Source organism: Chiloscyllium plagiosum, unplaced genomic scaffold (genome assembly GCF_037043375.1).
Source record: "Chiloscyllium plagiosum isolate Xiang-an unplaced genomic scaffold, Cpla_swu_hap1 HiC_scaffold_40, whole genome shotgun sequence".
NCBI classification, from domain to species: Eukaryota; Metazoa; Chordata; class Chondrichthyes; order Orectolobiformes; family Hemiscylliidae; genus Chiloscyllium; species Chiloscyllium plagiosum.
The window spans coordinates 53,760,692-53,784,667 of NW_028270178.1; the positions used below are offsets into that span (position 1 = coordinate 53,760,692).

The 23,976-nt window shown below is 43.7% G+C and overlaps 1 non-coding gene across 1 annotated transcript; it reads right to left on the reverse strand.

Moving 5' to 3' along the window:
- Positions 1-8,234: 8,234 nt before the first annotated feature.
- Positions 8,235-8,316, reverse strand: trnas-aga (transfer RNA serine (anticodon AGA)). Its single transcript has one exon. It is a non-coding gene; the product is annotated as a tRNA-Ser (tRNA).
- Positions 8,317-23,976: the final 15,660 nt, after the last annotated feature.

Here is a 23,976-nt window from a genome sequence, read left to right on the forward strand (position 1 = left end):
CACTCAGAAACCAAGATATGATCAAAAACGGAGGAAAAAATGTGTCAACAAAACCTGCCTCAGCCAGCGAATTCGCTCTTGCAACATTAATGGAGAGCGGCAAACCTATTAACAAACAACAGCGCCCTGCGTGGGTCTCGACCCCACACCATTGAGATTAAAGGTCTCAAGCTCTACCGACTGAGCGAGCCAGGACAGGATTGGTGCTGGTTAATTTATCATTTCATACTGAGTTAAATTCATCTGCCACGGCAATTTTCAAAAATCTCGTTCATTCCTCCCCATTGCAAATAACATTATTCAAGTTTTTCAATTCTCAGATTTATTCCTTCAGACCATTACAATACATTTAGGCCTTGCCCCGGGATTTACGATTCTCTGTTAATATTTTCATATTTTGTCCCTGATCCTTAGGTCGCCGAAGTGATTCCCAGACAATCTGGCAGACTGCAAATCAATCGGGAAAATACCTCAGGAAATCAAATCATTTCTGATTAGAGTGTAGGGAATCCCTTCTGCTGAAGAGACAGAGTGCTCCCCATCAACACTTTCTTTATTCTACCTGCCTACAAAGTTTACCAATTCTAATATTCGAGACAGGAGTTCTGATTATAAAATGTTTTAAAAACAGGAACAATCTTCTGAAGCCATTTCCAATTTGAATTAGTATTTCTTACCCTTTCACACGGTAACAGCCGTTGCTGAGGAAGGAGTTTCCATGAGCTGTGTCCCAGGGCTGGGCAGGAAGCCGCTGATTGAAACAGCAGTGGCCCATTTCTGTTGGCAGCGGGGGCTTGTAGAGAGTGGGGTCACATTCTGCTGCACGTGACCGTTTCACTCACTGCGGACTCAGGGTCAATCATGGATGAGTTCTCGTGGTTGTATTGTCAGTATATGGTCGGTCTCAACACTTGATGTGAAATATTTGAGGCTCTGTGCTCTTTTTGGGCTAGGACAACCAACATTTCAGCCAAATGCTCTGGTCATTTGAGACACAGCAACTGGCAGCAAAATTGTGCGTGTACACATCCAAACGCACAGTGCTCGAGAGGATGTGGACAGCAGTAGCTCTCATTATTTTAAGATTCAGTTGCCTATGTTCCCGTCTTTACCGCAGAGAGGGTGAGAGACCCGAGGAGTAACAAACACACCCATAAAGCAATATCAGGACCTGTGTAGTTCTGTCATAAAAAGCTGCCTGCAGTTATTCTATTACAAAGTTGGATTTCAAACCCACGACGCAATAGAGACTGGACCCTAAACCCAGCACATTAGACCTCTCTGGATTAGTGGTGCTGGAAGAGCACAGCAGTTCAGGCAGCTTCCAAGGAGCAGTAAAATCGACGTTTCAGGCGAAAGCCCTTCATCAGGAATACAGGGTTTCGCCCGAAACGTCGATTTGACTGCTTCTCGGAGGCTGCCTGAACTGCTGCGCTCTTCAGCACCACTAATCCTCAATCTTGTCTCCAGCATCTGCATTCATTGTTTTTACCTACATTAAAACCCTCAGCGACACTCCCTGACGATAACTAAGCGCCAAACCTGTCAAGACTAATTTTCAGCATCGCTTCACTTCAGGCAATTTCCCCTGGCACTTTCTATGAATACTTTCGCATAATTAAAAAAAATATTTACAACAATTTGAAAGGTTTGCACGGTGTGGACATTAGTGAGAAGCTGAATATTCTTCGACAGTTTTCCCCGGAGCTTCAGGCCTGAGGGATGTTCTTAGAAAAGTTTACAAAATCATGAGGTAGACGAGCAGAGAACATAGTCAATCTACACTTTTTCAGAAGTCACGTGAGTTTAAAGCGAGATACCATAGGTTTTATGTGAGAGCAGTACAATTTAAAAGGGATGTGAGCGACACTTATTTTTAATACAGACATTTTTGTGCGTGTGGAATAAATTGCCACATTTAGTGGCAGAGTTTGGTGCACTCACAACACTTCAAAGGCATGTAAATGGGTATGCAGACAGGAAGTGTTCGGAGAGATAAGGGACAAATATTGGCAAATATGTTTAGATTAGTTACGGTCATCTGTTCAGCAGGTGCAAGTTGGATAGGAAGGGTTGCTTCCGTGCTCGGCAATTCTGTGACACTCCAGTACCTGACAACAGTTTGAATAGACCACTTGCAAAAACGCATGTTGTTTGTTACTAAGTCAGCGTGTTTGAATTTTATTTTTTCTTGAGGCGTAATGTTTTGAAATGACACAGAGAGGAATGTTTTCCAGACATTTACAGACAATGACCATTCTCCTTGATACATTCCCAAGTTCTCCATCAAATAATTTCGTTGACTAAAAAAAACCTCACAAATCGTGTTGTCCCCTCAACTCTCCAGTGAATCCAAAACTGACAGCTCTTAACGTGGACCAGGTGCAAAACTCAAAAGGCAGAGTCATTATCAGACACACAAACTCATTACTTCTGTCTGTGAGGAGGTGCGAGACGTGTATGTCAAGAACTGCTCACACAAATAGCACCGAAGCAAATCCAAACGGAGCTTCCCGACCTTCTGGAGATTTAGTGCATTGCCAAGTAACAGAAAGTGTTCAAGTAACATAAAACATAACAGAAAAATGTACCATGCAAAGTGAATATTACCAATTTTATTCTCGATTAAATTAGGTCAACAATACGTTGGTGCCTCCATCTGATCGAGCGAGCCAATCTCCAGCCTCCCTCACCAGAACAGTAATGAAGGTAATGAGCGAAATTTTACAAAGTTTCACGTTGCAGTTGCCCATCTTTTAGCCACAACAACAAAAATAGAGGGAGCAGATTCAGTGCAGGATCTGGCTTCACAACAGCGGTGAAATAACGATGTCCACTCACTTTCAGGGAAAACTGTGAACAACTCACATTGTCCAGAATATGAATACACAGCGCAGGCTGTTTAGTTCCCACATTCTACTGCTGCCCCGACATTCATACGAAAATGTACATTTCAAAGAGAGCGTCTGTAGCTGTGGAATGACAGTGGCAGCTGTTTCCCCTCACTCTTACTGCCGCCCTTGGTAATGTAGGGGCTGGTATTCTCATCTTACACGTGGTAGTTGAGTGTGCAATTCTCTGTTGTGGAAGAGCGGAGTGTTTTGGAGCAGAAAGATGTGAAGTTCGGATGCTTCTGGAGATCTTGTTGAAAAGTTCGGTGACGCGAGGAAGATGGTTTGCAGACTTTTCCTCGCCTGTCTGGGTGACATTCTCAGCGTTGCAGAGGTTCCTGTGAAACGCTGCTGTCATGTTTTGGTACGAATTCATTTGGTTTCATTCCCGCTGCTTCCGTTTGTTGGGATTGCAGATTGGGTCCAACGGATGGAATCCGTGGATGAGTGCCCTGCTTCCAGGAATTGTCTGGCTGTCTTCTGCTTGCCCTGTCCTATTATTGTGCTATTCTAGTCGAATGTGTGGCCCTTGCCGTTTGTATGTATTGCTACTAGGGACTGACGGACTGACGCCCACACAAATTCTTTGCCAAGAACCAATATCCACACACCTTCATTCGCAGGTGCATGGCACACAAAGTTCGCAGCGACGATATGCTTTGAGGTATTTTTAAAATCATGCTTCCCTGTATTAAAAACATATTCTGGAAAACGATATCCAGACTCCTCCGAACATTCGGACTTATGACAGCACAGAAACCGAGAGCCTCACTCAGACAACAACTCACGAGAAAACAAGGCCCAATCCGCATCATGTGCAGGTCAAACGTGGTTGACGAGATTCCACGCAGGGACTGCACGAAACACGACAAAGGAGAAAGAGGCTGACAACTAGAGAGCTGCATTCATAATTTCACCTGGACTGTAAACGCCTCGGACAGCTGTTCCTTGCAGTTATGCACAGAATATTGAATGTCTCTGATTCCAGGGCTTGCAACTCGGATGATATGACCGTCTGCAGCACTGGTTACTTCCTTGTGTGAGGTAACTCCTGATGGAACACATGTAACACTCTATTGCTCATTGAGAAATATATCCAAAATAGGAGCTCAGAGCAGCATTTCTGTTGTCTTTCTGGTGCTGTCCCTGACATGCCCTGTGGCACGACACTTACTCTGTGATTCCTGAGGGTTTGGCACATGCTTCCACGATCGCATTATGGGCAGTAATCTGCATTTTCGCTTCAATAACGGGTGTGTGAAGCGGAGGTCCACCATTCTCTATTCAATTTTTCTCTTCTTATGCGCAACTGCAACACAGTAAAGGATCAATTAACATTGTAAGATGATATACAGAGGCGTGTAAAATACCGAAGTTTTAATGACATTTATGCAATGGTTAGAGATTATCTTGATTCAGTAAATAAGGACGGAAAGTCTGTTTGGCTGGAGTTGAGGAACAGTGAGGCATGAACTCACAAGCATGTGTAGTTTACAAGCCCACTCGCAGTAACCACAAAGCGAAATAAATCGTACAAAGAAAAAATATTGTGTGTGAGTGACAAAAATGGCAATAGTCATGCGTGATCTTAACTTCCCATCTAAAACTCTCGGTTCCATTGTAAAAACGTTTGGAGAACAATAATCAAAAAAATCCCACATGTCCCATAAAACTTCACGAGGGATATCTTGGTAATTGATTACTCTACTGGTGACTTAATTTTCCTATTTTCTTGGAAACCATCTCTTTAATTGTGAGCATCAGAAAAGGCTTTCATTTGCCAGCAAGAAATAAATATGTGATTAACCTTTGTTCGTTTCATGTAAAAGAACACTGAGACCCCTCTGCAGTGCACATCTTTTGCGTTTCTATCGATTTTAATAGTAGCGTGTCTTTTGATTCTTCCCAACAAGGTATATGACCTCGCATTTCCGACATGAAACTGCATCTGCCAAGAATGCTCCAATTGTTGGAGGGAATCCTGAGGAACAGAATGTACATGCATTTGGAAAGGCAAGGACTGATTCGGGACAGTTAACATGGCTTTGTGCGTGGGAAATCATGTCTCACAAATTTGATTGAGTTTTTTGAAGAAGTAACAAAGAAGATTGATGAGGGCAGAGCAGTAACTGTGATCTATATGGACTTCAGTAAGGCGTTCAACAATGTTCCCCATGGGAGACTGATTGGCAAGGTTAGATCTCATGTAACAGCAGTGGACCTAACACCGACCCTTGTACTACGCCGCCAGTACCTGGACACCAGGAAGAACATGTTCCATCAACTACAACAATGTTTTCTATTGGCAAGCCAATTAATGATCAAAGCTGCAATCTCTCCATCAATTCCATTCCACCGCATTTTGTATAATAGCCTATTGTGGGGAACCTTATCGAACAACGTTCTGAAACCCATATACATCACATCAACCGGTTTACTGTCATCTCCCTGTTTGGTCACTTTGTCAAAAAAATCAAGACGATTCGTTAGGCAAGGCCTACCCATCACAAAACCGTGCTGACTGTCCCTGATCAGATTATTCTTTTTTAGATGGTCATAAATCCTATCTATAATAACCTTTTCCAACACGTTACCAACAACTGCAGTGAGACTCACTGGTCTGTAATTACCAGGGTTGTCTCGACGACACTTTTTGAACACGGGAACAACGTATGCTATGCTCCATTCCACAGGCACAATTCCTGTAGACAACGATGATTTGACGATCGACGCCAAAGGCTCATCAATCTCTTCCCTTGCTTCCCAGAGGATACTAGGACAGATCCCATCCAGCCCAGGGGACTTGTCTGTTATCACACTCTGCAGTATTTCTATCACCTAATCCTTGTGAACCTCAATCTCTAGTACTCTGCTCGCAAGTATCTCAGTATCTTCCTCGCCAACATTTTCATTTTCTATAGCGAACTCTGTCGAAAAATATTTATTTTGCGCTTCCCCAATCTCCTCTGACTCCACACACAACTTCCCATTATTATCCTTGATTGTCCCAAATTTAACTCTCGTCATTCTTTTAATCCTGACATACCTATGGAAAACCTTAGGGTTAACCCTGATCCTATCTGCCAACAACTTCTCATGTCTCCTCCTGGCTCTTCTCAGCTCTCTGTTTAGATCTTTCCTGATATCGTTGGAACCCTCGAGCGCTCTAACTGAGTTTTCACATTTTGTCCTAACATAAGACTTCTTGTTCTTCTTGACCAGGGATTCCACTTCCTTAGTAAACCACGGCTCACGCGTTCTATATCTTCCTCCCTGCCTGACAGGTACATCCTTATCTAGGACACACAGGAGCTTTTCCTTGAATAAGCTCCACATTTTAATGTGCTCACCCCCTGCAGTTTCCTACCCCATTCTACGCTTCCTAAATCTTACCTAATCTTCCTAAATCTTGGGACTTGTGCCTCACAACACACTTCACATTCAACAACCAGATATACGAACAAATCAATGGAACATCCATGGGCTCACCGATCTCGGGACTCATAGCAGAAGCAGTAATGCAAAGGTTAGAGCAGTCTTACCGCAAATTCAACCCAAACACTGGTTCAGATACGTGGATGACACCTTTGTAATCATTAAAAACACAGAAATAGAGAAAACACACAGGATCATCAACTCCACACTCACAGGAATCCGATTCACCAGAGAGGAAGAAAAGGGCAACCAGCTCCCATTCCTAGACGTGATGGTACAGAGAACACCTAACGGAGAATTCACCACAAAGGTACACAGGAAAGCCACACACACACAGACCAAGTCCTGAATTATGAGAGCAACCACCCCAACATACACAAACGAAGCTGCATCAAGACACTATTCAAAAGGGGCACAACACGCTGCAGTACACCAGAACTGCAAAAAGAGGAAGAGGAACACCTATACAAGGTATTCGCCGAAAACGGATATCCTCGCAATTTTATCAACAGATGCCTAAGGGATAGAGCACGGAATGAGGACATGCCACAACCCAAAGGACTAGCCACACTACCACACATCAAGAACATCTCCGAACTGACAGCCAGACTACTGCGACCACGAGGACTCTTAACAGCACACAAACCAACAGCCACACTCAGACAACAGCTTACCAGAACTAAGGACCCGATACCCAACATGAGCAAAACTAATGTAGTATACAAAATCCCATACAAAACACTATATAGGACAAACAGGAAGACAGCTAACGATCCGCATCCAGGAACATCAACTAGCCACGAAACGAAGCGACTAACCATGTGTAGTCGCCACACACACAGACGACAAGCAACATGAATTCGAGTGGGACAACACTACTATTATAGGGCAAGCCTAACAAAGAACAGCCAGGGAATTCCCAGAAGCATGGCACTCATCCACAAACTCCATCAACAAACACATCGACTTGGACACAATATACCAGCCACTGCAGCGAAGAGCTGAAACTGACAACAGGAAGCGGCAAGGACAGGCCACTATAAATGACGCAGGAATCAACACAGAAGCGTTTCACAGGAGGCTCCCAAGCACTGAGGATGCCACCTAGACAGGGGACGAAACGTTTCCAACAAAAACTTCCAGCTCGGCGAACAGAAACACATCATTGTCTTGAGTGTTCCAGAATTTTTCATTGTCCCAGAGTCCAGATGAAGTTTGCATTCCTCACGTACGTGAGAGAGAATGATTTCAATGTCTCAAATCAGTTCCTGTCCCGAGAACATCAGAGTCAATGTCCCGTCCTCGACTCGGTCCGACAGTTCACACTTCTTCATTCTCCTCTGATTCCATTTCCCAAAGAGTTTCTCAAGATTTACAAAGCTGGAGCCTAAATTATATGGTTTGCTTCCTAAACATTTTTTCAACTGCCAACTGACAATATTTTCTCAGTATCTCTTCACAATCCTCTGGCTTGCACCATGTCCAGGGATGAGAAGTCCCGTTTGGTGGAGAGATTCCCGAGGCTGATAAGTTTCACTTTGGAACAAAAATGGTTAAGTGGCGATTTCCTGCGGTTGTTTCTAATGATGGAGAGGGAGCGGTGGGGAATGAGCACTTTGACGAGCAGGAGGAAGTGATGCCACTGACCCGAGTCAGAGAACAGAGGACAGGGATTAAAGGAATCTAATGAAAAGCAGCACTTCTGCTCAGGACGTTCAATAACAGCTGCAGAAACCCGATGTGTCGAGCAGTGTATCTGGAAAGAGAAACAGAGATAATGTTTTAAATATGGAACATTTCTGATGAAGAACTCGAGTTTCCCAAGTCTAATCAAATTACCGGCCTGGTTCACAAAATAGTTTTTCTGAACTTTGAGCGAAAATTGCACCAGCAGGAAAGCATTCATAACGTAGTCAGCAGGATTCGAACCTACGTGGGGAAACCCCAATGGATTTCTAATCCATCGCCTTAACCACTCGGCCATGACTACAGACAGCTCCGGTGGCTTGAGCATTGACCAAATCAGCCGTGATCTCATTGAAAGCAATCGCTGACTTGATGAGCTAAATGCTTCCATCTCCTTTCATACCTTTGCTGTCATTTGTAAGGTGCGAGACACCAATGTAAAAGAAGAAAAGCACAAAGGTAGGAAAGATATTTGCAGCCAAACTGAGTCAAAATCATTTATTGAAAGGAAAATCACACTTGGCAATTTGCCATATCTCTTTGCGAACATGACCAGCAGAGGTAAGCAAGGGAGCTATTGATCTGAGTATTCTTGGACCTGAAGCAAACAAAGGTTAGTGACATATTCATTTCTTTTTCTAGCGAACGAAATGGTCTTTCCTGATGGTTACAATGAAAGAGATGGTTCCCAATAAAAGACAGAGATTAATTCGCATGTAGATATATTTCAATGTGACACGATTCATTTTCAGTCCCTAATTACACCAGAGATGGAGGGGGTGAGTTACTTTTCTTCACTCTTCAACTCCTCAGCACGGAGGGACAAACATGAAACCGCTAGAGATGGAGTTCTTGAATTGGGAGCCAGAGACACTGAAGAAACTAAGCAAAAGTTAGGACTGCAGATGCTGGAAACCTGACTTTAGATCAGAGTGATGCTGGAAAAGCACAGCAGGTCAGGCAGCATCCGAGGAGCAGGAAAGTCGACGTTTCTGTTGCCAGTCTTGCTCCATTGCGCAAACAATTTTCCTTTTAACAGAGATAATGTTTTAAGTATGGAACATTTCTGATGAAGAACTCGAGTTCCAACGTGTAATTAAATTACCGTCCTCGTTTGCAAAATAGGTTTTTTGAAATTTGAGCGAAAATTCGCCCAGCAGCAAGTCATTCATAACGTAGTCAGCAGAATTTGGACGTACGCGGGGAAACCCCAATGGATTTTTCACCTATCACCTTAACCACTCGGCCATGAGTACTGACTAAAAAGCAGAGTTGAGCATTAACCAAATTCCTGAAGCCTTTCCTGAAGAAGGGCTTATGCCCGAAACGTCGATTCTCCTGTTCCCTGGATGCTGCCTGACCTGCTGCGCTTTTCCAGCAACACATTTTCAGCATTAACCAAATCAGCCGTGATCTCATTGAAAGCTGTCGCTGACTTGATGGGCTAAATGCTTCCATCTCCTCTCCCACCTCTGCTGTCAATTGTAAGGTGCGAGACACCAATGTAAAAGAAGAAAATCACAAAGTTAGGAAAAGATATATATGCAGCCAATTTGAGTCAAAATTATTGATTGAAAGGAAAATTACACTTGGCAATTTGCCAGATCTCATTGCAAACATGACCAGCAGAGCTAATCAAGGGAGGTATTGATCTGAGTGTTCTTGGACATGAAACAATCAAAGGTTAGTGACATATTCATTTCTTTTTCTGGCGAAGGAACTGGTCTTTCCAGATGCTCACAATGAAAGAGATTTTTCCCAATAAAAGACGGCAAATAAGTCCCATTAAACGCTGACACCATCGTGAGCGCTGCTGTTTCACAATGCCACAGAGTCAGGGTCAATTCCCGCCTCAAGCAACGGAATGTGTGGAGTTTACACATTCTCCCCGTGGCTGCGTGCACTTGCTCTGGTTTTCTCCCACAGTCCAAAAATGTACCGGTTAGGTGAAATGGCCGTGCTAAATTGACAGGGTGAATGGAGAGAAATGCATTTGGGCTGGGGCGGGTCGGTGTGGAGTTGCTGGGCCGAAGGACCTGTTTCCACATTGTAAGTATTCTGATCTACAGTAATCAATGGCCAAGGTATGGCGCACGTTGTTCAATGGGGCATACATGACTTTTCGATTGTTTTTCTTCAAAGTTTCTTTTCAATTCAAACGGGAGTAGAAGAAGGGAAATGAATGTCTCCCATAATCCTTGCCTTCTTTTATCATTCACAGGCAGTATTTTTTCCTGTACGTTTTTTTTTTCACACTGTGGTTACTGTTAGTGTTCTTGTAAGCTACACCGGCTGGTTTCCTCTTTCCTCAATGGTCCCCATCTCTACCCAAACACATTTTCCATCCTTATCTCCTGAATCAATGTAATCTCTAACCATTGCATAATTGCCACGGAAACTGGGCTTTTCACACGCCTGTGTATGTCATTTTCCAATATTAATTGATCTTTTACTGTGTTGCAATTGCGCATGAGAAGAGGAAAACAGAATAGAGGCAGGTGGTCCTGGGTTTCAAACGCACGTAATTGCAGCTAAAACGCAGATTATTGCACACAATGCGATCACGGAAGCATGCACCGAACCGCCAGGAAGCACACAATAAGTACAATGCTGGATGTCGTGTCAGGAACAAGACCAGAATCACAACAGAAATACGTCTCTTGGGTACTATTTTGGATGTATTTCTCAATGAGCTATCATGTTTTACATATGTTCCATCCGGAGTTGCCTCACACAAGGAAGTCACCAGTGCTGCAGATGGTCATATAATCCAAGTTCCAAGTCCCGGAGTCAGAGGCACTCAGTGCCCTGTGTGTACCTGCAAGGAACAGCTGTGCATGGGGTTTACAGGGTAAATGAACTGCATGAATGCAGCTCGATGGTCGTCTGTCTGCTTCTCCTCTATAGTTTTCTGTGCAGTCCCTGCGTGCAATCTTGTCAACGACGTTTGTCCGTCACAAGATGGGCATTGGTCACTTGTCTCTGAGAGGCGCTGTTGGTTTTTGTGTTGTCATAATTCCGAGTGTAAGGAGGAATCTGATTGTCAGTTCCCAGAAACTTACTTTAATAAATGGCTGCGTGTTTTTTAACTTGCCACGTGGCATATCCTCATTGCGAAGTTCGTGCACTGCGAATCACGTTGCGGGACTGTCCAATTTGGGCAAAGAATTTGTGTGGCAGTCAGGAGTTGCCACGACCAGCTATCCCTAGTTGCAATACGGACAAATGGCAAGAACTGCAAATTCGATTAGAGCAGCACAAGTTTAATGTGACAGGGCACACAGAAGGCAGCCAGAAGATTTCTGGGTGTAGGGCAATCACCCAAGGTACCTTTTCATATGAAAGTCTGTGCATCAGTAGAATCTGGGACCCAAGTAGTCTATGTTGGTTATTCATATTCCAGGCAACTTGTGTTGTTCCCCGTTTACTCTGAAAGTGAATACACATAGTTATTTCACCGTTATTTCGAAAGAAGATCCTGCATTGAATCTGTTCGCCGTTTTTTGATGCTGTGGCGAAAAGGTGAGCAATCGCGATGTGAAACGTTGCTATACTTTCATTTCCTTCATTACTGTCCTGGTGAGGGAGAAAGGTGATTTGCTCTCTCGATCAGATGGGGGCACCGGCGCATTGAGGCCTAATTTAATCACGGATATAATTGGAAATGTTCACTTTTAATGGTTCGTTGTTGTTCTTTTTTTTATGATACTTGAGCACTTTCTGGGACTTTGCAATAAACTAAATCTCCAGTAGGTTTGGAATTGCCTCGCTGTTACTTGTGCGAGCAGTTCATGTCAGAGACGACTCACAGTGCCTCACAGACAGCACTGAAGCTTCGGTGTGTCTGATCATGGTACTGCCTTTTCAGTTTTGATTCTGTTCCACGTTAAGAGCTGTCAGTTTTTGGATTCACTGGAGAGCAAAGTGGGTAATGCAATATGTGAGGTATTTTTCTTCAGCCAAAATCTTTGATGGCGAACTTGGGAAAGTGTCAAGAAGAATGGTCATTGGCAGGAAATATCCTGAAATCCTTCTTCTCTGAATCGGTTGGGCCCATCCACCCTCCAAATAAAATAGCCAAACTCGCTGACTGAGTAACAAACATCATGCGTTGTTTGCAAATGGTGTATTCAAACCGTTGCCGGTGGATGGAGCATCTCAGAGTTGTCGAGCATGGAAACAAATCCCGCGATCCAACTTGCCCTTGCTGAATAGAGAACCAAAATTAATCCATACATTTCTGCCAATATTTGTTCCTTATCTCTCCGAGGTCTTCCTGTCTATACACCCATTCAGATGCCTTTGAAATGTTGTGAGTGCACCAGACTCTGCCACTAAATGTGGCAATTCATTCCACACACACAAAAGTTCTGTGTGAAAAACATGTGTCCCTCACATCCCTTTTAAATTTTTCCTCTCTCACATTAAACGTGCGATGTAGATTTGAACTCGCGTGTCTTGTGAAAAAATACTCCCTGACTATTTATTTTGTCTGTCTTCCTCATGATTTTATAAGCTTCTGTGAGGCCCTATCTAAGCACTGAAGCTCCTGGGAATCTGACGAAGCCTATTCAGTTTCGTTTCTCATGTCCAAGCAGTGCTTACAAATCCTTGTAAAGGTTTTCTCAACTTACACTTGCAAGAAGTGTGTCCAGCTGCAGCACTTGTTGGACCGCGTGGTCACTCTGGAGCTGCGGGTGGACTGTGCAGCATCAGCAATTCTGGAGAGTTATGTTGCCTCCCAGGTGCTCAGGCCAGTGATGTCGCCCATCGGCTGAAGAGCATTCGAAAAGGGGATCGTGAACAGCCAGTTGTCTTGGTGCATACAGGCACGAACGAAAAAAACATGAGGACCTGCAGGGATAATTCAGGGAGCTCGGAGAGAAATTAAGCGAGGGACCTCAAAGGTAGTAATCTCGGGATTACTGCCGGTGCCATGTGACTGCCAGCGTAGAAATGAATAAAAAAAGGCACGATGTATACGTGACTTGAGGAATGGTGCTGCAGGGCGGGTTTCAGATTTGTTGGACTGTGCGACCAGTTCTGGACAATGTGGGACTATAAGAAAATTGACGATCTACATCTGAACCAGACGGGAACGAATGTCCTTTCGGGAGTTTTTGCTACTGCTGTTGGGGAGGTTTTATACTAATGTGGCTGCAAACCACAAGATTAAACAAGTCGGCAGTGCGGTGGAAACTGGAAACGCTAAGAATCAGGAAGATAGCATTAATAATGGGAAGAGTAGGCAGAGAGCAGATGAATGCAAAAGAACTGGTGGCCTGAAATGCATCTACTTTAATGCATGGAGTATGGACAGATGAACTTAGGGCTTAGATTGGTGCCTGGAAAAATGACGTTATTGCGATCACAGAGATTTAGTTGAAGGAAGGGCATGGTTGGCAACCAAATGTTCGAGGATCTCGACGCTTCAGACGGGACAGAGAGGGAAAAAAGAGGGGAAGGAGTGCATTGCTGGTCAGGGATGATATCATGGCTGTGCGAAAGGAGGACACCGTGTAGGGCTTGGGTCGTGAGACACTATGGATGAAGCAGTGAAATAAGAAGGGTGAGGTTAGATTTTTGGGGCTGGATTACAGTGAGCGTGAGGTGTAAGTAAAAAATAGTTAAACAGATCATGGAAAGACGTAGAGGCAATGATTTAGTGTTGATTGGAGATTTCCGTTTTCCCAACATTGACCGGGGTACATTTAGCGTCAGAGGTCTGAATGGGATACCATTTGTAAGAAGACTCCAGGTGAGTTTTCTGGAGCGGTATATCAGTAGTCTGACGAGGGAATAGGCCATATTGGAACTGATATTGGGGAAAAAGCCAGGGCGGGTGAGAACAGTTGCCGTGGGCGATTTCTTTGGGACGTTTCCAATATTCTTTCAGTTTTAGAACACTCATTGACAAAGATGAGAGTGGTCCTGAGGAAAGAGTACTAAACTGGGCCAGAAGCTAATTATATCAAAATTATGCAGGAGGTCGGAAATGTGGATTGGACACAGCTCTTTGTCGGAAAGTCCACAGTTCATATGTGGCAGGCTTTCAAATATAGGTTAAATATAGTGCAGGATAGGCATGTCCCGTTGAAGGCAAAGGATTTGAAAGGCGATATTCGTGAACTGTTGATGACAGGACAATTGTACGATTCACCAAGAGGAAACGGGAAGCACACATAACGCCTCGATAGATAAGAGCATAATGGTCCCTGGAGGAACATGAGAAGAGTCGGACAAGTCTTTAACGAGGAATCAAGGGGGTGAAAAGGGGTCATGAAACAACTTCACTCTAGCAGAATTAAGGAGAATCCTAAAGCCTATTATTAATATCTTAGAAGCAAGCGGGTAACTAGATAAAGGATTGGTCCACTAAAGGAAAATGAAGGAAAGCCGTATGTCGAATCTGAGTGAGTGGTATTATTCTGAATGATTATTTTGCATCAGTGTTCACTGAGGAGAGGAACATGATGAATGTTGAGTCTAGAGTAAGACATTTGATTAGTCTGGATCATGTTGACATCAGGAGGGAAACTGTGTTGGGCAGGCTCGGGGTAATTAATGTGGACAAATCCCCAGGAACAGATGGGATCTATCCCTGGTTCCTGAGTGAGGTGAGAGAGGAAATAGCTGGGGCTCTGACAGATATCTTCGTGGCGAACTTCAGCACAGGTGAGCTTCTGGCTGACTGGAACGTTGCTCATATTGTCCCCTGTACAAGAAGTATAGTAGGGATATTCCGGATAACTACAGAACAATGGGCCTCACATCAGTGTTGGGAAAGTTGCTGGAGAAGGTACTGAGAGATAGGATCTATTCATATTTAGAAAATAATGTGCATATCAGTGAGAGGCATAGAGTTTTTCAGGGAAGTGCCCAAGTTGATAGATGAAGGAAAGGCTGTTGAAGTCATATACATGCACTACACTATGGAGTTAGGTAAGGTTCCCCATGGTAACCAAATACAGAACGTAAAGTACCATGGTGTGCAGGGTGTTCGAGACAGGTGGATAAAGAATAAGTTGAGCAATAGGAGACAGAGAATGGCAGTTGAATGGAGTTTCTGGAAATGGAGAAAGATGACCAGTAGTGCTCCACAGGTGTCAGTGTTGTGGCCACTGTTGTTTGTGATATACATAAATGATCTGAAAGAGAGCGCTGTTGGAATGATCAGAAAGTTTGCAGATGACACGAAGATTTCTGGACTAGCAGAAAGTATAAGTGACTGTTAAAGAATACAGGAGGATATAGATATACTGGAAAGTTGGGCGGAAAAATGGCAGCTGGAGTTCAAAACAGACAAATGTGAGGTGACGCATTTCGGTCAGTCTAATTCTAGATGGGGTTATACAATGAACGGAAGAGCTTTGGGAAAAAAAAACTTTGATGGGCAGAGAGATCTGTGAGTGCAGGTCCATTATACACTGAAGGTTGCTGCACAGGTGGATAGAGTGGTCAAGCAGGCATATAGTATGCTTGGCTTCATTGGATGGGGTATTGAATAAAATGGCTGGCAAGTCATGTTAAAATTGAACAATACATTGGTCTGGCCACACTTAGAATACTGTGTAAATTTCTGGTCGCCGCATTACCAAAAGGATGTGGACGCTTTGGAGAGGGCGTGTAAAAGGTTTAAGCGGATGTTGCCTCGTATGGAAGGTGCAATCTAGGAAGAGAAGTTGAGTAGGTGAGGTTTGTTTTCATTAGGAAAAAGGAGTTTGAGGGGGTCCTTTTTGAGGTTTACAAAATCATGAAGGGTACAGACAGGGTAGATAGAGAAAAGTTTTATTTCCCAGTTGAAGCATTAAATACCGAGAGGTCACGCTTTCAAGGTGAGAGGTGATAAGTTTAAGAGGGATACACGCGGCAACTACTTGAAACAGCGGGTGGTGAGTGTCTGGAACGCGTTCCCAGCAGAGACTGGAGAGGTAATCACGGTAGATACATTTAAGAGATGCATGAGTAGGTGGGGAGCAGAGGGATACAGATGCTTAGGAAATGGGTGATAGGTTTAAACATTAGATTTGGATCGGCTCAGGCTTGATTAGATGAAGGGCCTGTTCCTTGTCTGTACATTTTCTTTGGTCTTTCTTCTTAAATTACGCCAATTTCGTTACAAAATTTGCGAGTTGTAAGTGTCTGAAGTGAATCGATGCTGAAACACTAGTCATAACAAATCTGAGTGTTTGATTTTGTGTGGTAGCGTGGTCGAGCGGTCGAATATGCTGGATTTTTAAGCTTCAGTTTCTATTGAATCGCAGCTTCAAATACCAGCATCGTAAGTGAGCTACTGTGTGGAGATGTATGTGAGAGAACTGCGCATGTGTGGATGCCTTTTAATTTGAGTGTTTGCAGCTGCTCAGTGAGCTTACCCTCTCGGTGATAAAATCAGCGGCCGTCTCTGAAAACAACGCAAGTTCCTGCTGTCCGACGTATCCTCATATCCCGTCGATAACTTTGCTTTAGGATATCTGCGTTGCCAGTTTCTGTATCTCAAATGGTCAGCGCAGTTGGGTGAAATGTTGGTGGTTCGATCCCACCCAGGGAATAAGCCTCACATATTTCAGCACAACCATTTACCCCGACCATATATTGACATTGTAACCGGTAAAACCCATCCATGATTCACCCCAAGTCCACAGGAAGTGAGATGATTACACGCAGCAGAATACGACATCACTTTCTCCAAGCTCCCGATGCCAAGAGAAAGCAGCCACTGCAGCTTCAATCAGCGACTTTCTGCCAAGCCATGGGAAACAACTCGTGGAAGCTCCTTCCTTAGTAACAGCGCTTTCCGTGTGAAAGGAGCCAAACTTTCACTTTAAATTGGAAAGGGCTACAGGGCATTGGAATGTTGATCCAGTTCTTGGAACGTGTTGTAAATAAAACTCCTGACTTGACAATAATAAGTGGTAAAAGTTTTAGGGAGAAAGAACAAAAAAAGTGTTGATTGAGACGACTCTGTCTCGTCAGCAGATAGGAAATGCCCAACACTGTAAACGGGAATGATTGGGTTTCCTTAGGTAATTTCCCGACTGATTTACTGTCTGTCAGAGTGATTGGAAATCACATCAGCGATATAAAGCTGAGGGTAAAAATATTACGGGTAAAATTATTAAGGTTGAACCTTAAATCCCAGGAAAAGTGCTGAATCGATTGTAATGCTTTGAAGGAATAACTGAAGTGAAAGGTGTGAATGATATTTTTGTGATTAGGAGGACTGAACTGGATCCTAACAAATTGCTGATGAATTATGCTCGCAATGTAATAGCAAACTAATCCACAGTGCACCGTGCTTGGTTAGCTCAGTCGGTGCAGTGTGAGATGCTTAATCTGAGGGGAGTGGGTGCAAGCTTCACAATGGGCGCTTTCACCGCTTAATACAATTCCGGCTCTTCGTTCCACGTGTAGTATTGCAACACTTCGCAGGGGAATGTTCTTGCTGCGTTCATTGACACATCTGTCCGCTTGCTTTTGATCACACGTCGGTTTCTGAGTGAACACCGTTTCCATTTTACTGGAGGCGCCAGAGACAACTTTATCAGTGCAGCCGAAAATACAATGAATGATGTCCGTTTCAAAACGTGAGGTTCCAAACCAACCGTGCACCACCCAAAGTGTTCAAAGGCACGGAAAGCGAATGGCCACTTGGTTGGGGTCTGACAGAGATGGATCAATGTCACATGTCCTGAACCAATTTTCAGTGATTAAGATTGTTCTGATGGAAACCGAAGGGTACTCTCCCTCAACGTTTTGCATTTGTTCTTCTTGTGTTTAACGTAATGAACAGTATATTGTCAGTAACGAGGGTGGAGGTGCAGCAGGATCGTGAGGTTTCAGTGTGGGACATAGTCACAGTAAGTCAAATATCCCCAGAGCACGGGAGAGCTGTTTGGTCCAGGATCACTGCCATCTTCTGTTTCTAAATCAACAAATGAAATTACTGGAAAATCTCAGTAGGTCTGGTGGCATCTTGGAAATAAAAATCGATTTAAGACTTCGGGACTAGTGACACTTCTTTTCCATGTCTATCTCTACCTGCTTTTGCACACTCTTCCTTTTTATTGAATGTCTCCTGACTTCCAACTTTATATTCAGCTTCTCTTTTAATACTTCCTCTCCAACCATTTTCCCAGTCTCCAATTTTTTTTATCAGATCTGTTCCATCTTTCACATTGCCCAGGACTTCGAACTGAACAAATAACTCTTTTCTATTTCCTTAGATTGCAGATGGCCAGAGACTGGAAGGCAGTGTTGTTCCGAAAACTCATCCATGATTCACCCCGAGTCCACAGGAGCAAGACGTTTACACGCAGCAGAATACGACACCACGTTCTCCAACTCCCCGATGCCAACTGAAAGCGGCCACTGCAGCTGCAATTAGCAGCTTCCTGCTAAACCCTGGGACACAGCTCGTGGGAACCTCTTCCTCATTAACTGCTCTTCCCGTGGGAAAGGAGCAAAACTTCCATTTTAAATTGGAAACGACTTCAGGAGATTGGAAGATTGTTCCTGTTCTTGAAACGTGTTATAAACAAAACTCCTGTCTTGAAAATAAGAAGTGGTAAACGTTTTAGGCAGGAAGAACAAAGAAAATGTTGATTGTGAGGACTCTGTCTTGTCAGCAGATGGGAAATTCCCAATACTGTAAACAGAAATGATTGGGTTTCCTAAGGTAATTTTCCGACTGATTTACTGTCTGCCAGAGTGACTGGAAATCACTTCATATGAAAATATTCGGGTTGAATCTTAAATGCCGTGACAAGTGTTAAATAGATTGTAATGTTTTGAAGAAATAACAAAAGTGAAAGATGTGAATTATGTTATTTGTGATTGGGAGAAATGAGCTGGATCTTTGCAAATTGCTGTGCCAGGTGAATTCTGCTCAGAATGAAATAACAAACTAATGCATCGTGTCCCAAGCCTGGATATCTCAGTCCCGTGCAATGTGAGTTGTTTAATCAGAGAGTCGTGCGTCCAAGCCCCATAATAGTCGTTTTCACTGTTTAATAGAGTTCCAGCTCTTCGTACCACATGCAGAATTGCAAGCCAACGCTGGTGGAGCATTCTTGTTGCTTTCGTTGACACATATGTCCTCCTACTTTGATCACATGTCGGTTTCTGAGTGAAAAGTATCTGCACTTTACTGGAAGCGCCAGAGACAACTTTACCAGTGCAGCTGAAAATACTATGAATGATGTCCATTTCAAAACGTGAGATTCCACTACATCCGTGTACCAACCAAAGTGTTCAAAGACACAGAACGTGAATGGCCATTTGTTAGTGGTCTGACAGTGACAGCTCAATGTCTCATGGGTCCTGAACAAAAATTAACTGATTCAAAATATGCTGATGGAACGGAACGGAGCTCTCCCTGAACGTTATGCAAATGTTCTTCTTGTGTGCTTATATAGCATTATGTAATGTACAGTTTATTGCCAGTAACGAGGGTGGGGGTGGGGAAGGATTCTGAGGTTTCAGTGTGGGACAGACGTGATCTGATCGAACGGGTAAGTCAAATATTCCCAGAACATGGGAGAGCTGATTGGTCCAGGATCACTCTCATCTTCAGTTTCAGAATCAACAAATGAAATTGCTCCGCCATGTACACCATGTCCACATGTCATCAATCTCAGTTTCAATGATTCTCGGCAAACACGAACTGTTCTGAGCAGCTCGATTGCGTCTCTGGCCCCACTGTGATCCTGCGGGGGAGCAGTAATCCTCTTCATCTTCGACGGAAAGGATCGACGCTTCAAAAAAAAACGAACAGAAAGAAAGATAGGCTTGTGTGTCAAGATATGTGGAGGTAATTGCTTTCTGACCTGGTCAGTAAACCTTACTCTGTATATCCCCGCACATTCTAGCTGTTGTGGTGAAAGGGAATACAAGTCAAATTAATTGCCATCTATGCTTTTATTCGATATATATTCTTCCTTGTTCTGAATATGCAGGGATGTTTCCAGCACTGATGGTCACCATTTCTAAGAGTGCATGCCGCGGGCCCTGATATTTTCTGGAGAGTAGCAGTATCAGTTTGTGCGAAAGTGGCCCAGTACAAAGCTTAGAAGAAACATTGTTGTTCCCTCTTTCCGGACGACAGTCTTTCATATCATGATCGATGGGTTTTAATTGCATTCTCATCAGCAAACCTTGTTTTGAATTTACTCGCCAAATACTACTGTAGCGGTGAAAAGAATATAATTCTGAATACCTGCTGCGTGAAATTCATTTTCAAATTTCTATTAGCAGTGGTCCTTCATATGTGGCGATGTCTGTATCACTGCTGGCCATCCTGTTTAAGAGTGCCGTTACATATGTTCCTCTGTCTTGGCGCTGCAGGGAAAATTGTCAGCGCCTTTTCAGCCAATATTTCCTGGATATTTCAACATGGTATTCTTTATATTTCCAATCATGTCCTCTTTAAGGACACAGTTACCGGGCACTGATCCTTTCTGTAACAACAGTACCGCATTTGCTTGACATGCGAAGGTGGCCTGGATCAGTAACAAGGCGAACATTCATTTCCTTCTGTCACAGCGAACACTGGATTCATGATGTTAGTCTCTGTCAAATGCATCCGAAAATGTTTGTGAAAGCTTCATTTGAACGCTGTCTGGCGTTTCTCAACGTGTGTCAACCAAAACCAGAAATCCTCAATCATTGTTTGGAGCAGTTCACATATTCGAGTTTCGAAGCAGCAGACACGGATACAGTTCATTCAGTCAACAACAGGAATGAAAAGATTTACAGGCACAGATGAACTATCGACTCTTGTTCTCATACTGTTACTAATATTACCGTGTGGCCTGAAGTCTAAGCCATGTTGTAACTGAAAATGAGGAAATCACAGACAGGCTGCCGAATGACGCAGTATGTATTTTGTTTTCTTGTTCTCACAGAGTTCCAGGAAAGTATGACAGCGAGGGAGAGGAATGCAAGTCAAGTGCAGCTCTGGTGAAACACCTTCTGTCTGATTCAGTCATCAACAAGAAACGTGAATGAGACTAAAGCGGGAAACCTTTTCACAACTCGAACAAAGAGCAATCATGAACAGTGACCACCTCTTTGACATCTCAGATTGCCTTTGACCTTCCCTGAATATGTATAGAAACTAATTCTTGTATACCTGAAAGTGAGAACTGTTTGATTTACCGGCAATAAGTGAGTCGCATGTCCTTGATTCCCACATAGGTTTCCAACTCAGCTTGCAGCCAGGTGACAGTTCCTTTGGCTCTGCTGGATAATGCACTATTATGAAGAAAGAAAAGGAAAATTGGAACTCTTATTGGCTCTGGGGTTCGAATAATCTTGCTACGTGTTCTGCCATTCTCGGATTCCAGTGCTAAACCAGTTTTTCAGTTCATCCGAGCAGCAGGAGAGTCGGCGTTTCTGGCAGGAGCAGAATTCATCATCTCCAGTGATCACTTTATCTGAAGAGAGAAAATGCACAAAGTTTCACACAGCGACTAATCGGAATTGCATTCCGTTTCAGCATGGCAGCAGATATGGGTTAGCAAATTCAAAGCCAGATTTGCTGATGAGAAAAACAAGCACGACCGCTCAGATAGAGCAATTCCTTCCCATCGCTTATTCTGCAGAACTGGTGCAGTTGCTGTGAGTATGCTGCAGGGTATCATCAGGATCCGGTGGAGACATCAGCCCAATTGTGAACCTCATCTAATCGAGACGAATTGGTAATCTTCACTTTTCGTGGTTCATTGTTAGTCAGTTCTGATTCATGGAACGTGAGCACTTTCCTGGAAGTATTGGTGCACTAAGGCACCGGTACGTTGAAAGCACCATTTGGAATTGCCTCGCTGCAATTTGTGTGAGCAGCCCATGACCCAGACGACTCGCTCTGCCTCACAGACAGCATTCATGAGTCCGTGTGTCTGAAAATAGGTTCTCTTTGTCAGTTCTGCTTCTGTTCATGAGTTGTCAGTTTTTGGTTTCGCTGGAGAGCCGCACGAGCAACATGATTTGTGAGGTATATTCCGAAGCCAAAATCTCCCACTGCAAAGTTGGGAATGTGTCAAGAAGAATGGTCATTGGCAGCTGGTTTTAACCGCAGCAGCCTGTGGGAGTTATCTCAAATGGGAGAGTACTCGCTTTGCGTGTGAAAGATTGCGGGGTTGCGAGCTGCGTTCTGCATCCTCTTTTAGGGCGGCACTGTGGCTCAGTGGTTAGCACTGCTGCCTCCTAGCACAAGTGTTCCACGTTTGATTCCTGTGCGGAGTTTGCACATTGTCCCTGCGTCTGCGTGGGTTTCTTCCCACACTCCAAAGATGTGCGGGGCAGGTGAATTTAACATGCTAATTTGCCCATAATGATCGGTGCATTAGTTCGAGGGAAATTGGTCTGGGTGGATTACTCTTTGGAGGGTCGGTGTGGAATAGTTGCGCTGAAGGGCCTGTTTCCATACTGGAGGGAATCTAATCTAACCATGTTCCAGAAAACTAGCCCAACGCACTGACCAAGTGATGAGTGCCGATTCAAACTGGTGTTCGCCACTGCAGCATCTCAGAGGGGCTGAGCCCGTAAACAAACGCTCTATTTGCCAAATTTTCACGTTTATTCTTTTTCAACTTTTCTGTCTGTATACAGATCCATATGCCTTTGAAATGTTGAGAGTATACCAGACTCCACCACTAAATCTGACAATTCATTCCAAACACGCAAACCTTTCTGTGTGAAAAAAACAATGTCCTTCAAATCCCTTTTAAATTTTACCACTCTCCCCTGAAAACATTGTTCCCTTGTTTTGAACTTGCCTGCCTTGGGAAGAAATAGTCATTGACCATTTACTCTAGCGTCTCCTTCATATTGATATAAACCTCTGTCAGCCCATCCCTCAGCCCTCAAGCTCCAGGGAAAATTTTCATATCCTATTCAGCTTTACGCTACAATCCAAACACTGTGTGCCTTGCAACATCCTCATAAATTTTATCGAACTTACGCGAAGTTCGCCATTGAAAGTGCGTGTGGGTAAGTGCCTGAAACACTAATCATGAAAAACGTGGTTGCAGGGGTTTGTGTGGCAGCGTGGCAGAGGTGTCGAAGGAGCTGTCTTTAAACTATAACCTCGATCCAGTCATTGATTTGAAATCGCACCATGACCAGAACCACAGGGGAAGTCGGGAACTCTGTTTTTCATGAAAGACATATAAACAGTGAGATGTCAGGATTTGATCCCATATTCTGCTGTTTTTTGACAGGAACTTTCACTAACTAAGGCTGAGGGACTGCCCAAGCTCAACGATTCAAAACCATGCGAGCATTTACTTGACTATTCGAACACAGGAACTCGGACTAATTTTTTGTGTGTTTCACAGTTACTCGGTGTAAATTTAAAACAGCCTCTGGTTATGCAGAACAGTTCAAAGCTGGATATTCTCCACTGAAAATGCACAGGAAGAGGCAATCTCTTATTGCTTTTGTTGTAAACTGATAACTTAGACTGTTTAAGCTGACAGGATAACGCGATCCATCCATCCTCTTGGGCACCTTGAACCGCGTTAATATCCGCAAAGGTAAACTCACACTAAGAGGAATGGGCTCATTATGGTGAATTGTTAAGGAATGGTGTGTGAGTCAGAGTGAATAGTGGTCAGTAAATACTGACACTGACATTGAACGTTGCTCCTCACTCACTTGCTGTCTCATGCCTCCCAGTCATCATTGCCTTTCACATTTTCCTCTCGTCCGTTCCACTTCTCAACTTATTCCCGACAGCTTGCAAGTGTTCCCTTAGAAACTGCAGCTTTAGGAAACGTATTACTGGGAAAAAGTCATTGCTCAATGCGATGGGATGCACCGTCAATCCCTAATTACTCGAAAGATTGAGATTTTGAGTTACTCCGCATCACCCTGGATGTCCTCAGTAGCGGGGTACAGGCATGATGCCATGAGCCAAGGGTTTAGACGTCGTGACATTGAGGGAACAGCGAAATATTTTCAA